The sequence below is a fragment of the Plecotus auritus genome, assembly GCF_963455305.1.
Source record: "Plecotus auritus genome assembly, chromosome: 14".
NCBI lineage: Eukaryota > Metazoa > Chordata > Mammalia > Chiroptera > Vespertilionidae > Plecotus > Plecotus auritus.
Window position 1 is genome coordinate 16,780,720 of NC_137780.1, and position 10,700 is coordinate 16,791,419.

General features: G+C 65.9%; 1 gene segment (V, D, J or C); it reads right to left on the minus strand.

Moving 5' to 3' along the window:
- Positions 1–2,433: 2,433 nt before the first annotated feature.
- Positions 2,434–7,465, minus strand: LOC308238752 (immunoglobulin heavy constant epsilon-like). The segment is given in 5 exons: positions 7,456–7,465; positions 5,600–6,778; positions 5,182–5,511; positions 2,639–2,772; positions 2,434–2,541 (listed from the first exon to the last, which is right to left on the minus strand).
- Positions 7,466–10,700: the final 3,235 nt, after the last annotated feature.

The window sequence follows — 10,700 nt, forward strand, 5'->3', positions numbered from 1 at the left end:
TCCTCTCCCTGCCATGCTGGGGCCCAGGTGGGGGGTGCCCAGTGGGGTGGCCTGCAGGTGGGGTGACCCCCACTCCTCCTTCCTGGGCTTGGCAGAGACGCAGTTCACCGTGTGTGAGCTGAGCCCTTGTCCTCGCTCTGGGGTCTGTGGGGCGTCTCATGATCTGGGCTGCAAGTCAGAGAGCAGGGACGCTGAGCTGAGGGCACCAGGCTCCGCAGGACAGCCCGTGCGAGGGGGTGGGGTGGGCCTTGCTCCCTGCAGCTGTGTGTGCATCTGTGTGTGAGTGTGAGTGTGTGTGTCCCTGAGTGTGTGACAGGGTGTGTCTGTGAGTGTGTGTCCCGAGTGTGTGTGTCAGTGAGTCTGTGTGAGTGCACAGCAGGGCGGGCCGCAGCCTGAAGGCCCCTGGTGCCCTACTTGGCGAGTCCTCCGCGTCTCTGGACAGGCCTCAGAGTTGCCCGGATGTGGCCTCTCTACTCCAATGGGCTCGGGTGCCCAGGTCTGAGCCTGGCAGGCTGCGCGCTGTCGTTTCTATCCTCGTCCGCATCGGCTGTGTGACGCAGGCCCCCCATGGAGCCAGGCTCTCGGAAGGGCCACCGGGAGGCTGGAGTCTCCCGTCCAGGGGGCCTGGGCATTTGGACGCTGGCAAGGCGGCCCGTGGGCCTGCAGAGAGGCCTTAACACTGTCCACGCCACAGAGGGGTGAGACCCTGAGCAGGCAGACCCCCGTTCCTCCCGTGGCACCTTTTCTCGTTACTGAAGATGCTCTTCCCGTTCGGCCACTTGGTTTTTCTTGCTCTGAAGGACCCCCTGCTCACAGCCCTCTTTTTATTGGCTCCCAAGTGCTCTTTGTATGTGAGAGAACCCTGCCCTTCGTCATGTGTGTTCACGCATTCTCCGCCATTTCCAGCAGCTGCACAGAGACCCTCATAGGCACGTCCCCCAACCAGGGCACCGCCTCTTTACCTGGGGAGGCACGGCCTCATGCCCCACTGCCCTTGGCCCTCTGGCCATCTCATGGGAGCCCTGTCTCTTGGGCTCACCTGGTTTCTTCTCGAGCAGATGGCGGCCAGACCCACACAGCTCACCAGGTCACCCAGACTGGCCCGGGGAGAACAGGGGCCAAGGACTGGCCCGTATGTGTGCTTAGCAGGAGGGTGGCTAGGGAGGCTGACCCTGGCCCCACCTGGTGATGGGAGCTGCGTCCCTGTGGCCTGCAATGACCATGGGGGTCAGTGCGGGGTGCTGGCTTCTGTGTCAGTGTGGGAAGGAGCAGCGAGCCAGGGCTGCAGACCAGCAAGGGGGTGATGGGGCCAGGCGGGGTGTTTCTGGGGGTGTCGAAGGGTCCTTGCAGCCCCAGAAGTGCCCTGTGCCCCTCGTCTGACCACCCCATGGGACCATAGGTACCAACCCCAAAGTACACTCAGGGGACATAGAATTTGTAAAAAAATAACTTTACTAAGAAACCCAAAGGGAAGGAAGCCGAACTGCCAAGCGGGAGTGGGAGGTGGGACGAGGCCTGGTGGGTGGGGTTGGGGCTGCTGCACTGAGTGGCTGCTGTGTGGACCCTGTGAGACCCCTTCTCCACCCATGGGACCCCTTCTCCACCTGTGAGACCCCTTCTCCACCCGTGGGGCACTGCCCACAGCCCACACAGTCAAGGCCTCTCCCTAGAAGGGCTTCTCTGCCTCCACATCCTGCAGGGACGGGGTGGGGTGGATGCAGGAAGGGTGAGCAGAGGGCCCAGGGCCCCAGGGGCAGGGCCCTCAGACCTGGGAGGGAGGTTGGGGAGGGAGACATCGGGCTGGGCAGGACTCTAAGTCCTGGGCTTGGCTCCGGACTCGGGGTGTTGGGCTTGGACCCTGGACCAGGCTGGTTTGGCTCTGGACACGGGCGGTGGCCCAGGCCGTGGCTCTAGGCCAGGGGTGGGCAAACTTTTTGACTCGAGGGCCACAATGCGTTCTTAAACTGGACCGGAGGGCGGGAACAAAAGCATGGATGGAGTGTTTGTGTGAACTAATATAAATTCAAAGTAAAGGAGCGGAGGGGAAAGCAAGAGAACCGGATAGAACAGCCAGATCTGGCCCGCGGGCCGTAGTTTGCCCACGGCTGCTCTAGGCCTTACTGTGGTCCAGGAGTTGTCCAGTAAGAATGGGAGTGGCCCCAACCTCAAGGGCCTGGGGGGAGCCCAGAGTGGCTGGCCCCATGGGTGCAGCCCGGGTCACTTGGGGAAGGCAGATGGGGTGGGAGTAGGGCCGTGATTGGCAGGTCCCCTGGGTGTCTGGGCCTTGGGCCTGAGCAGGAACCTTCCGGATGCCCGTGAGCTGTGGATGGGTCCCAGACCCGGGCCCCTTTGGAGGTGTGTCTGCTCCCGTCAGCCTGGGGCAGAGCGGTGGCCTCAGGGTCGCTCAGGCCGGGGACGAAGGCAGCGAGGCCCTCAGCTGCTCCGTGCCCAGGCCTCCGGCCACGCGGTGTCCTCGACGTTCTCGTAGTCGTGGGTGGCCCGGGGCGGCCCCTGCAGGACGGCGTCCAAGACCCACTGCACCTGCGAGGAGGGCGTGCGTGAGGGCCCTGCCCCATCCCTGTTCACCTTGCTGGGTGTCCCGCCCTCCCCGGCCTTTGTGTGGCGGGCAGCGTCCCACCTTGAATAGGGTGACGGAGGCGCCATACGTCACGCTGAGCAGGAAGAGCGCGATGAAGACAAAGAGGCTGCGCCACAGCCCGTCCAGATCCTCAGCCTCGGCCGCCCCCACGCACACGTCCTGCAGGTCCAGCTCTGCGGGCGCAGGTCAGTCACCCCAACCTCGGTGTGGGGGTCAGTCAGTCACCCCAACCTCGGTGTGGGGGTCAGTCAGTCACCCCAACCTCGGTGTGGGGGTCAGTTACCCCAACCTCGGTGTGGGGGTCAGTCACCCCAACCTCGGTGTGGTGGTCAGTCACCCCAACCTTGGTGTGGGGGTCAGTCAGTCCCCAGCCTGGGTGTGGGGGTCAGTCAGCCCCCAGCCTGGGTGTGGGGGGTCAGTCAGCCCCCAGCCTGGGTGTGGGGCGTCAGTCAGCCCCCAGCCTGGGTGTGGGGGGTCAGTCAGCCCCCAGCCTGGGTGTGGGGGGTCAGTCAGCCCAACCTCGGTGTGGGGGTCAGTCAGCCCCCAGCCTGGGTGTGGGGGTCAGTCAGCCCCCAGCCTGGGTGTGGGGGTCAGTCAGCCCCCAGCCTGGGTGTGGGGGTCAGTCAGCCCCCAGCCTGAGTGTGGGCAGCATGGGGCCCTGCAGCCTGGTCCCTGATGCTTGGGCTCAGGCAGTCCCTGTCCAGCCCCCGTGGCCTCTTCCCAGAGCAGCTGGCCCACCTGGAGGGCTGGGGTCTGAGGCCCTGCCTGGCCTGGCCCAGGGTGGCCGGTGGGAGGGCTGCAGCCCGCTGCCCGCTGCCCCACCCCAGTGACGCCTTTTCTCTCCCTCCATCCCTCAAGCTGCATCTGGACCCCTGGTCTCCCTCGCCAGGCCTCTGGCCCTCACCTCAGCTCCTGCTCTGCCCACCCCTACCCGGGAGGATGGCGCCCACCTAGCCCCGTGCTTGCTCAGCTTCTCGCTTGCGGCCTGGAGACCCTCTAAAATGTGCACAGTCCGCTGCCCTGAGCCCGCTGGGGGGTCTGAGTCCCACAGCCTGGGCCATCACTCTGAGGGGCTGACCTGGACACGTGGGGCCCAAGCTGCCTCTGACCCTGTGCGGTCACCGCTGTCCCTCGGCCTCCTGCTTTGAGGAGTGAGGTGTGCCCACGTGCAGGCCCCAGGCTTGGGGGCAGCACACCAGCCGGTCCCTCTGGACTACGTCCTTGGGTGTTCGCTGCTTTCCAAGCTCATAGGTGCTTCCAGCTGGGGCGTGCATGTGCGTGTGTGCGCGCGTGTGTGTGCATGTATGTGTGCGTGTGTGCGTGTGCATGCACAGGACGGAGTGGGGGGTCTGGGCTGTTAGACGTGCACTCGAGCTTGGGGTAGGGGTGGGCTTGGTCCCTGACTCTGATCCCTGCAGCCTCCAGGCCCTGGGACGGGGCCAGCAGCCTGCTCTGGGCTGTGGGATGGAGCCCACTTCCCGGGTGCGTGCGTGCCCCTGTGTGTCAGTGTATGTATCCATGTGTGTGTCCACGTGTGTCTCTCTGTGTTAGTATGTCAGTGTGTGTCTGTGCATTGGTCTATGTGTATCTCTGTGTGTCTGTGTGTGTCCATGTGTGTGTCTGTGTCTGTGTCCTGTGCATCAGTGTGTGTGTCCATGTATGTGTCTGTCTGTCTGTGGATGCAGGTTGCAGGGAGGGTTTGGGGGGAGGCCTGCTGGGCTCCCAGCCAGGGGGGGTCCTCTCCATGCTCGTGTTGGGTCCTGTGGCCCAGGCGTGATGGGGAGCAAGGGTTCGGGGTGGCCTGGGTAAGGGGTAGGCCAAGGAAGGCCAACAAGGAGCGCACGTGCGAAGCGTTTGCCCACACGGAGCACCGAGGCTGGCGGTGGGTGGTGCTGTTGGGTCACTGCAGGCTGTGTGGGGGCAGGGCTGGCACGGCAGGCGTGACTGTGTGTGAGGCCCACGGGGTGTGCTTGTGAGGGCCTGCCTGTCCCCGGGACAGTCTGGGTGGAGTGAAGTGAGGGTCAGGGTGCGGTGGGCTCGGCCCTGGGCCACGTGGGGTTGGGCCTGTCCCTGCCCATGGTGCTCGGGATGGCCGTGGGACTGACAGGGGGCAGTCTGGCTCCCTGCGTGTGGGCGCCTGTGTGGGCTTCGCACTCAGCCTGTCCCTCCACCCAGAGGGCCTGTGTGTGCAGCTGCACTTGGGGGAGCTTGTCTGTGTCCAGAGGGGCCAGCAGGAGCCGGGGTGGAGCCCAGGGCCTCCGGAGAGGCAGGGGCTGTGGGCTGAGCCGGGTCCCCAGGGTCCTCCCCTGGGCCCACCCTCTGGTCCCCAGGATCCTTGGAGTGGGCAGGATGCATGGGGGTTGGCGGGAGGATGGTGGACAGCACCCCGCTCAGCCCCGCCCAACCATCCCGTCCCCTCTCAGAGTCCTTTCCTCTGTGCCAGACACCCCTGTCCCTCCGCCCGTCCCCAAGAACGAGCGCACCTGGCTCTGAGCTGGCACCGAGTTTATTGACAGCAGGGGGCAGGGGCGGCAGGCCCTGCTTCTGTCCCAGGAGGGGGCAGGAGGCAGGGCCTTAGTTACCAGGGCCTTTGGACACCGAATGCTGGAGGGTCCGTGAGTCGGGCAGAGCCTCGTGGGTCACTCGGCAGGTGAAGTTGCTCCTCTTCTCCCAGTCGGTCCGGCTGACCCCCAGGCGGCTGACGACGAAGAAGGCGGGGCTGGCGCCCGGGTCCCTGAGGGGCAGCGTGGTGGCGTGCTGGTCGCTGGGGACCAGGATGTGGTCCCGCAGCCACTGCACCGAGATGTCGGTGGGGAAGAAGCTCTGGATCAGGCAGGTGAGGGTGAGCGTGTCCTCCGCTCCCTGCTCCTTGGGCGGCGGGAACACGAAGACCTCGGGGGCAGCGCGCTTGCCTGTGGACGGGCGTGGGGTCTGCCGGCTCCAGCTCCGGCCCCGGCTCCGGCAGGGGGCCCGCCCGCCTCCCCTCGCCCAGCCGCTCACCCGGGGCCTTGGCGATGGTGCGCACGATGTCCTGGGGCAGGTCTGGGTGGCTCAGCCTGCACTTGTAGGTCTCGCCCTCGATCCAGTCGCCGGCGTCCACGGGCAAGGTGGACGTGACGGAGTAGGTCATGTTGAAGTGGCGCTTGCTGCTCTGGGTGGCCCCGGTCAGGAGGCTCCCGCCCTCCCGGGACCACTGCAGGCTCATGCCCTCCAGGCTGGCCAGGTCCACCACCAGGCAGGTGACCTTGGGCGACTTGTGGACGTACAGGTCCAGGGGGCTGGGCGGGATCACGTAGACGCTCATGCCGCGGGGCTCGAACTCTGGTGGGTGCGGAGGGGCTGCGTGAGGCCGCGCCCGGCCCCGCCGGCCCTGAGAGGCAGGTGTGGGTGCGGGGAGGGCTGTACCTGGGCAGGTGCGGGTGTGGGCCTCAACCATGCAGCCATGAAGGTTGGCCTGGCAGGTGTAGGTTCTCTGGGACAGCCACTCGCTCTGGCTGATGTTGAGCCAGCTGATGGTGGAGGCCAGCCCGCCCTCGAGCTTGGCGGGGTCGGTGGTCGGGAGCAGGTTCTTGTCCCTCTGCTCATCCACCAGCCAGGTGACCTTGAGGTCGCCCGGGGTGAAGTCGGTGATGAGGCACAGCAGCTGGATGGGGGTGTGGGTGTTGCCGCTGGGGTCGCAGGACGAGTGGTAGAGCCTCACCGTGGGCTGGGTGACGTTCGTGGAGCACGCTGGGGACAGAGGCGGCGGCCCCACGAAGGCCTCTCTGGGCCTCTGAGCACCCTCCCGGCCCAGGGCCCCAGGCGCTCCAGAAAGCCCCCCTCCGCCGCCCTCCTGCCTGGCCTGCCCCTCGCCCGCTGGCATGGGCCTACCTGGTGCATGGTATACGGTCTGGTTGATGGGTGCGGACCCGGCGTGCACCACGCTGCAGGTGAACGGCTGTTTGGCCCACTCGCCAGAGGCGGTCACCTGGCTGCTGGTGGTGTACCAGCCGGAGGTCGGGTTGAAGGCGGTGGGGAGGGTCACGACTCTTGTTGTCAGGGACCCTGCGTCCCAGGTCACGGTCACGGGCTCTGGGAAGTAGTCCCTGACCAGGCAGCCCAGCGTCACGGAGGCGGCGCCCCCGGTGGGGCCTTTGGAGCAGGGGGCCAAGGGGAAGACGGATGGGCCCTGCATGGAGGCTGTGGGATGGAACCGGGGCCGTCAGCGCTGGCAGCCTTGGACTTGGGCAGCCGCTCCAGGGCCCCGGGAGTCTGGGAGGGAGAATGGGCCCTCGTTCCAGCCCGGGGCACGGAGCCGCCCAGGCTCGTTTGGGGCTCATCCCGGTTCCTCCCAGACGCCAGTGATGAAGCCTGTGCCACCCGAGACTGCTGTCCCCGCCCCTGGTCGGACCCCTCGGTCCTGAGTGGCAGCACATGCCACCCACCCACGGGGAAGCTTTCTGCGCCTCAAGCAGCAGAGGCTCAGAGCCATCGTCCCCCACCCCCCGCAACTGCAGAGTAGGGACCCCAAGACGCCCAGGTATCAGCAAGATGTCTCCTCTGCCCCCACCTTCAGCGCCCCCATCAAGGCCTGGGGTCCAGAGGCCCCAATCCCTTGGAATCACGAGTGTGGCCCATCCCACCCCCACCTCCTGCTCACTGGGCTGGACTCTCTGCAGCTGAGGGTGCCCCTTCACCTCACCTCTCTGACCAGCCAGGCTTCCCTGCTGACCGCCCCAGGGAGCCCGCTACAGGCCCGCCCCCAGCAGGTGAAACCCCTGGCCTGGGAACCCCAGACCTCAGCTCATCGGACCTGGGCCCAGTTCTGTGCAGCCAGCCCAGCTCAGCCCAGTCCAGCTCAGCTCCAGAGAGCCCACCTGGGTCCATCTTGGCCCAGGTCAGCCCAGAACAGAACATTTCAAGCCATGAAGCTTATCTTACCCCAGTCTACAAGTTACACCAAGGGCCCTCTATCTCAGCCCAGCTCAACCCACCAGCCAAGGACAACCTTCCTCAGGGGTGGGGCTCCATTTAGCACAACTGAGCCAAGTCAAGTGGATCTCAGGAAACAGGCCAACCTTGCTGGACCAGGCAGAGTCCAGTCCAGCCCAGCCCAGCCCAACCCAGCCCAACCCAATCCAACCCACCTAACCCAGCCCAACACAGCCCAACCCAACCCAATCCAGCTCAGCCCAGCACAGCTCAGCCCAGCCCAGCCCAGTCCAGTTCAGCCCAGCCCAGTCCAGTTCAGCCCAGCTCAGCCCAGCTCAGCCCAGCTCAGCCCAGTTCAGCCAGCTCAGCCCAGCTCAGCCCAGTTCAGCTCAGCTTAGCTCAGCCCAACACAGCCCAACCCAACCCAACCCAACCCAATCCAGCTCAGCCCAGTTCAGCTCAGCCCAACCCAAACCAACCCAATCCAGCCCAGCCTAGCCCAGCTCAGCCCAACTTAGCTCAGCCCAGCTCAGCCCAGTTCACTCAGCCCAACTCAGCTCAGCCCAGCTCAGCCCAGCTCAGCTTAGTCCAGCTCAGCTCAGCCCAGCCCAGCTCAGCCCAGCTCAGCCCAGGTTAGCCCAGTTCAGCCCAGCCCAACTCAGCTCAGCCCAGTTCAGCTCAGCTCAGCCCAGCTCAGCTCAGCCCAGCCCAACTCAGCCCAGCCCAGCCCAGCTCAGCTCAGCCCAGCTCAGCTCAGCCCAGCCCAACTCAGCTCAGCCCAGCCCAACTCAGCTCAGCCCAGTTCACTCAGCCCAGCTCAGCTCAGCTCAGCCCAGTTCAGCCCAGTCCAGTTCAGCCCAGCTCAGCTCAGTTCAGCCCAGCTCAGCCCAGCCCAGCCCAGCTCAGCTCAGCCCAGCCCAGTTCAGCTCAGCCCAGCTCAGCTCAGCCCAGCCCAGTTCAGCCCAGCTCAGCCCAGCTCAGCTCAGCCCGACTCAGCTCAGCCCAGCTCAGCTCAGCCCAACTTAGCTCAGCCCAACTCAGCTAAGCCCAGCTTAGCCCGGTTCAGCTCAGCCCAACTCAGCTCAGTCAGGCTCAGCCCAGCTTAGCCCAGTTCAGCCCAGCCCAACTCAGCTCAGCCCAGTTCAGCTCAGCCCAGCCCAGCTCAGCTCAGACCAGCCCAACTCAGCTAAGCCCAGTTCACTCAGCCCAGCTCAGCGCAGGTCAGCCCAGTTCAGCCCAGCTCAGCCCAGCTCAGCCCAGCTCAGCCCAGCCCAGCCCAGCTCAGCTCAGCCCAGCCCAGTTCAGCCCAGCCCAGCCCAGCTCAGCTCAGCCCAGCCCAGTTCAGCTCAGCCCAGCTCAGCCCAGCCCAGCCCAGCTCAGCTCAGCCCAGCCCAGCCAAGCCCAGCCCAGCTCAGCTCAGCCCAGCTCTGCTCAGCCCAGTCCAGCCCAGCCCAGCTCAGCCCAATTCAGCCCAGCCCAGCTCAGCTCAGCTCAGCCCAGCTCAGCTCAGCCCAGTTCAGCTCAGCCCAGCCCAGCTCAGCCCAACTCAGCTCAGCCCAGCCCAGCCCAGCTCAGCTCAGCCCAGCCCAGCTCAGCCCAACTCAGCCCAGCCCAGCCCAGCTCAGCTCAGCTCAGCCCAGCTCAGCCCAACTCAGCCCAGCCCAGCCCAGCTCAGCCCAGCTCAGCCCAGCCCAGCCCAGCCCAGCTCAGCTCAGCCCAGCCCAGTTCAGCTCAGTCCAGCTCAGCTCAGTTCAGACCAGCCCAGCCCAGCTCAGCCCAGCCCAGCTCAGCCCAACTCAGCCCAACTCAGCTCAGCCCAGTTCAGCCCAGCCCAGCTCAGCTCAGCCCAGCCCAGCTCAGCCCAGTTCAGCCCAGGCCAGCCCAGCTCAGCCCAGCCCAGCTCAGCCCAGTTCAGCCCAGCCCAGCTCAGCTCAGCCCAGCTCAGCTCAGCCCAGCCCAGCCCAGTTCAGCTCAGCCCAGCCCAGTTCAGCTCAGCTCAGCTCAGCTCAGTTCAGACCAGCCCAGCCCAGCTCAGCCCAATTCAGCCCAGCCCAGCTCAGCTCAGCCCAGCTCAGCCCAGCCCAGCCCAGCTCAGCTCAGCCCAGCCCAGTTCAGCTCAGCTCAGCCCAGCTCAGCTCAGCTCAGCCCAGTTCAGCCCAGTCCAGTTCAGCCCAGCTCAGCCCAGCTCAGCCCAACTCAGCTCAACCCAGCCCAGCTCAGCCCAGCTCAGCCCAGCCCAGCTCAGCCCAACTCAGCCCAGCTCAGCTCAGCCCAGCCCAGCCCAGCCCAGCCCAGCTCAGCTCAGCCCAGCTCTGCTCAGCCCAGTCCAGCCCAGCCCAGCTCAGCTCAGCCCAGCCCAACTCAGTTCAGCCCAGTTCTCTCAGCCCAGCTCAGCTCAGCTCAGCCCATCCCAGCCCAGCCCAGCCCAGCTCAGCCCAGCTCAGCTCAGCCCAGCCCAGCCCAGTTCAGCTCAGCTCAGCCCAGCCCAGCTCAGACCAGCTCAGGCCAGCTCAGCCCAGTTCAGCCCAGCTCAGCCCAGCCCAGCCCAGCTCAGCTCAGCTCAGCCCAACCCAACTCAGCCCAGCCCAGCCCAGCCCAGCTCAGCTCAGCCCAACCCAACTCAGCCCAGCCCAGCCCAGCCCAGCTCAGCTCAGCCCAACCCAGCTCAGCCCACCTCAGCCCCACCCAGCTTAGCTCAGCTCAGCCCAACTTAGCCCAACCCCGCCCAGCTCAGCTCGGCTAAGCTATGTTAAGCTCAGCAGGGAACAGCCCAGTCCAGCCCAGCTCAGCCCAGCGTGGCTGAGCACAGCCCAGATTGACCAACCTGGCCCAATTAAGCCGAGGATACCCCATCTCCCTTTAAACAACTCTGTCCACTTCCGCCACCCTTGTCCCAGCCTAGCCCAGTGCAGACCTCTTATTCAGCCCAGCCCAGGCCAGAGGCTGTGCCCCAGGCTGCCTGCTGTTTCCCCGGCCCTGGGATGGGGCAGCCCTCCTGGCTGATCTCTGTGCCGCCCACTGTCCTACCTTCTGTGTGTTCCCTGCCCTTCGCCTGGGGCCCTGCCCAGCCTGTTCCCCAGAGGCTCTTGGCTCCCTGTCCTCTCCAGGTTGGCTCTGGTCTCTGTCTTGCTTGCCTGTGTTCCCATTCAGGGGAGGGGCAGCTGAGCGGTAAGCAGTGCCCAGGAGGCCA